The following is a 5,473-nucleotide window of genomic DNA, read 5'->3' as shown; positions in this document are numbered from 1 at the left end:
GAAACATGGCTCATCAAAGAAGTGCAAATATCCAGGTGTGTACAGAGCAGAGAATGAGAGGTAGGGACTGGCACAAGGGAAAGCTGGTTAGACCAGCACAACCTAGAGCCACCAGGGCCAGCCCAGCAGATCCAGCAAGGATGTTAGACTTTATTCCAGAAAATCACAGAGAGATGCAAGCCAAGGAGAGGCATGGAAGTACTGCAGAAGATCAAACTCCTAGAAGTAAGTAGCAAGCAAGAGTTCAAGTGCAGGTTCAACTCTAAAGTACATGCATTTTCCACTGTCCTTAGCATGTTTTTTTGGTTTTTTTTACGCCTACAGATATGATCAAGTGATAAGATCTTCCAGCTGACAGAAAAGAAGTCTAATGTAGAAGGAAAGCCCTGGGTTAGGAGTCAGAAGTCCTAAATTCTAGTTCTGTCTCTGCCCTTTCCTATTCATGCAGCTGGGCCACATCTTTGAACCCCACAGCCCTCAGTTTTCTTGTCTCTAAGAGTGCGGGTTAGACTTGGTGCTCAATGGGTGTACCCCATGTGAAACACTTAGGACCATGCAGAACCCATGATAAATGCTCAGTAAGTCTTAGCTGTGGCCTTCATCAGCCTCTTTGAGCTCTAATATTTTACAACTCATACAAATTCTATGACTATGAATGTACTTTTCCAGAGCCCTCCCTATCCAGGCACAATAATCAATCTTGGTTATTTCTGGAGAAAGTTTGTAAAATTATTCTTTTGACATAATCTTAGAATTCTCCAATAACACTTAGGAACTCTTGTCTTCCTGGGTTTTATAGCTCACTTAAATGTTCATATAATTGATTTGTCCCTCTTACAGGATTTACCCACATAAGCCACAAGCAGAAATTTAATTATAGTTCTGAAGGGACTTACTGTTATAATACTGGCAGAGCTTTCATAGGTTAAGTAATAATTAAAGCTTAAATTCCACTGGGGTCAAGCAACTTTTAAATGGGTCCTCTCCCTCTCCCACCCCATATTGCAACAAAAGTAATTTGGCTTTTGAAATACAGGGTGATTCTAAAGAAGAAAGCATTTTGTGCACCATAAATAAAGTTGTACCTGCTTTTATTCAGTTCCTTGATTTAGTGATAATAAATTTTCACATGCATGTTGTGTCTCTACGGCATATTTGTAGAGGTTGGGCGGAACCAAGGGGTGGGGGGGGTACTCTTCATTATTATAAAAAATACTGAGTCCTAGGACACTTCCCTTACGACTACTCCTACCCCATCATTCAGCTGGTCCTCTGCTGTCTTTGCCCAGCTGGTGTGTGCTTTCTCTGGGAATGCAAACTCGTTTTAATATTAGCTTAAGTAAGGCATAATTAGGAATGCAAATCTGCTGCAAGAAAACAATACAATTCATTCAAAAGGCAAGATTCAATGACTTTTGGATTATCTGTTGTTAGGCTCTTTTTTTTTTTTTTTTTTTACATCCTCATTGCTTTCCATTCCAGAATGCTGTCTGTATATTTAAGTATGCAGCTGTAATTGGCCTGCTAATATACTCTCCCAGGCAAGCTCTGTTGTTTTGCAAGAACAAGAAATAGGACAGCTCATCTCCCTTTTGCAAACGTAGTAGAGGAAGATGAGGTTCTTTCTAGATTCCTCTTATGACAGATGCAAGAAGAACATTAACTCTATACTGAAGCTGAGTCACACATCAAGGGTATTTTTTATACTGGGTATTGTTTTTTATTTTCCTTAATAATCTTTTCTTGAGCTTTGTCTTCATGCTTAATCATCTGCCCTCTCCTTTAACAGAGTCATTTTGTCTTGAGACCAGGTTGTTTTACCCTTTGTGAACATTATAAAGCTAAAACAAAAAATTACCACCCACCCATGAATTGCCAACTTTTTGTCACTGGAAAAGTTCATAATCTGTACAAAAGTAATCATGTCTCTGTTATAAAACTGTGTGTGTATTTGTGTGGGTGTGTGTAAATGTGTATGTTAGCAAAACCTAAAATCAAAAATGAGTTTATAACATATTACAGTCAGAGAGTCACACCGTGACTGAGCGTTATTTCAGGCAGAGGACCTTTGGCCCACTCCTCATTGTATAAACAGTACCATAGGAAGGTTAGCAAAATCCTGCATGATTTAGCTCCTAACTACCTTTCCAGCCTCATCTCATACCACTCCCCCACAGTGTTGTCTATGCTCTAGCTGTACTAGGAGAATTAGTGCCTTGAAATTCATACTCTGCCTCTTTCGGACTTTCACACATGTTTTCACTCTATGTGGCATCTTCTTCTACCCTATCACTGAACTATTTATTCCTTATCCTTCGGGTCTCAAGTTCATTGTCACTTCCTGTGAAACTTGGCTGTGGACCTGCATCCACATATAGTTGCATAGATTTTCAACTACAGCAAACATTTTTTAACTCTTTCTTCAGGATTTCTCTATATTAGTCACTGGGGGTAGAGGAACAAGAAGAAGAGGACTTTAGTGGAATCACCCAAAGACTCCAGTATCCCTAACTATAGCACTTCCAAACAAACTGATCCCTAAGACTCTGAACTGCTAATATTCTTGTATTATGAAATATCTAATTCGCTGACTCTCTCTGCTATTTGATACAGGACTCTAATAATTTTAAATTCTAAATTCCTTAGAGATGAAGTCTGTCTTACTTTTAAACTAACTACAAAGTCTAACATTAGGGTGAATACATAAGAAATACCTAACAAATACCATTAATTACCTGTTGACATGCCCTTGGAGTGACTTCCACATGAGTCCTTTAGCAACATGGTGAAAGGTCCAGGAAATTGTCAGCTGCATAAGGATAAGGACCTTGTCTACCATGTTCAGCATTTTCCTAAATCTTTACACAATGCCTGACACACCATAGGCACTCAAAAATATTTATAGAGTAAATAGATAAATGAATGATGATACAAATACAAAGTCTTGCCCCAAAGCAACTTCTAGACAATGGAAAGAGACATACTTACATTCTCCTCTCTCCACCCCAAATTCTTATCTTTATTGAACATTATCCACACTTTCTGCCTCATTTCTTCCGAGAAATCTCTTGAAATTGAGTCTTTTTTCTTAAGTACACACATAAGCAGGAACCTTCTTCTGTACAGCTTCAGAAAACAATAATGGTGATTGAGATGACTGGTCTACTCCAGAAGGCTTCACAGAAGTTAGGTTAAAGACAATCCTTTTAGTTTATGTCCTTTTTATTATGTAAAGTCAATGACAATCATCACATTTCATAAGAGTAAATGCAATTCAATATATGTAAGCAAGTACTCATTCTGTGCTGGATATTTGAGATAAAAAATAAAAAGATGAATAAGACTAATGTGGAGTGAGAGATAATGTAAATGACTATCATACAACGTTGTAATTGCTACGCTATTGCAACGAAATCTACTATGTGTTTAGTAAAACCCTTGAACAAATATGTGTTTTATTAACCTCTAAAACATCTATATATCTACAGTCCAAAGTACATGATGTTAAGCTTCAAGCTCACGTTTACCTTCCCTTCTTCCAAATGTCCTATTGATATTAAGATGGAAGATTGTTGTCTAAGAAAAAGATGTGATCTTCCTAGAAAATGCCCCTGGTGAGGGTATTAGAGCTTGAGAGAGTAGAAGACTAGGGCTTTAGGTATTTCTTGAACCCCACACAGACATGCAATAATGTGTCTCGGGGGAGATTGGTGGGGGAACAAGTTGAGAAAGAATGGCACCTCTGCCCAGGAGTGAAATACTGTCTTTCCAAGTTCTCTATTTCCAAAGTAAAGCCATCCTTCTTTGCAAGTATAGGAGTCCCCAAGCTGCCTTCTGGAGGAAATTCTATTTACAAAGAGCCCACAGGCGGCCCTTTAATTCAGGGATCTCTACAGCTGCAGAAAAAAAAAATATATATCCAAGGTCTAACTCTCACTTACAAATATAAAAGGAATAATTAACAGGTAGTGGAGGAAAATCAACTGACCCTAAAGTTGATTTGGTGTCAACAAACAGAGATAACCCAGGGAACAGAAGAGAGATTTTAAAAAACTTTTTTTTTTTTAATTAGAATACTTAGAGATTCAAGATTTTGCATCAATTAAACAAGAACAGGATACTATATAAAAAACGATAATCAGCCCCCAAAAGGAAATAGTTCTTAGAAATTAAAAATGACAAGAAATTCTATAATTGGGCTGAATAATATCCTGAATACAGCAGATGACCAAATTAGATACTTAGAAAATTAAGTCAAGAAAAGTTCCCAAAATTTATGTCAAAAAAGTAAAATATATTTAAAACATGAGAGAAAGAAATAGAAGAAAAGGAGAAAGGAGAGTGTGAGTGGGCAGTAGCGCAGCATTCAGTTTCTGATCTTTCATAACAAAGGTCAGTAATTCTCTCCAGCTGGTAATAACAAGAAATAGAGGCTGATGCCTCTTGTTTAAGGTCATATGGTTACCAGCAGAACTAAAAATATAGCTCCTAGGACATGAAACTCAGCTGAAGAAACTGTCTCTGGGATAAGAGGGGTTTTTTTTATGGATTCCTGTTTTCTTTGTGGAAAAAATACTACATAGGGATAACATTTCTTCTAATATTTTTCATAAAGTTATCCTTAAAAGTTATGACCCATTGGCAGAATTCAGATACCATTCCCGTGTCCCCCAAATCTATTCTCTGCCAATATGGGAGTCCTTTGTAACAAAAAGAAGCCCAGAAAAGAAGCATTTTTCATTTAATTATTCATTCAGTCATTCAACAAACATGAGGTGAATGTCTGCTATGTGTCAGTGGCTGTTCCAGAGCACCAGATAAAGCAGTTAATAAACAACAAAAACTCTAGCCCTCACAGAGCTTACATTCTTCCTTTGGCACAATAACGCCAGTGTTATTACTTTACAATAATAGTCTCAGTGTTATTTAAACAGAGGAATGTGTTTCTTGGGTAAGAATAAACCATATTATCTTCAGAAAAAAAATTATTTCACAATGATGAGATGTATTTACTGTTAGGTAAATTCAGGTGGAACCCACTGTCCCCTCAACTCCACCCCAAGAAGAGATTTTCCCAAGGGAAGGTGGGGAGGACAACCAGATGTAAAAGATTTAAAGAAGGGAGCTTCAAAAAAAGAACAAAATAAGGAAGATCAAGGCCTAGAATGAAGGAGCTACCATGAGGAATTAAAAAGTGAGGCATCTTTGTATGGTGCAGGGCAATGGGTTAGCAAAAAAGTCCCAACTCCTAGTCATCAGGCTCTGCGCTATTTGGGGATGCTTAATTGAACCCTTGAATAAAAGAAATGCTTGCCCCTCCCCCAGATTTCCCTGAGGTTTTGTTCTGGGGAAGACTGACATGGGGATACTCAATAGCGAGCATGCTTCCTGACCAGAGGCCACTTGATAAGTTAACAGAAAGAAAGAAAGAACAATATCCCAAGCTTGAGAGCATGTCAGAGGCCGGACAACT

This window comes from Pteropus alecto, unplaced genomic scaffold (assembly GCF_000325575.1).
Source record: "Pteropus alecto unplaced genomic scaffold, ASM32557v1 scaffold12, whole genome shotgun sequence".
NCBI classification, from domain to species: Eukaryota; Metazoa; Chordata; class Mammalia; order Chiroptera; family Pteropodidae; genus Pteropus; species Pteropus alecto.
Note: the sequence above shows the minus strand (reverse complement) of the source record.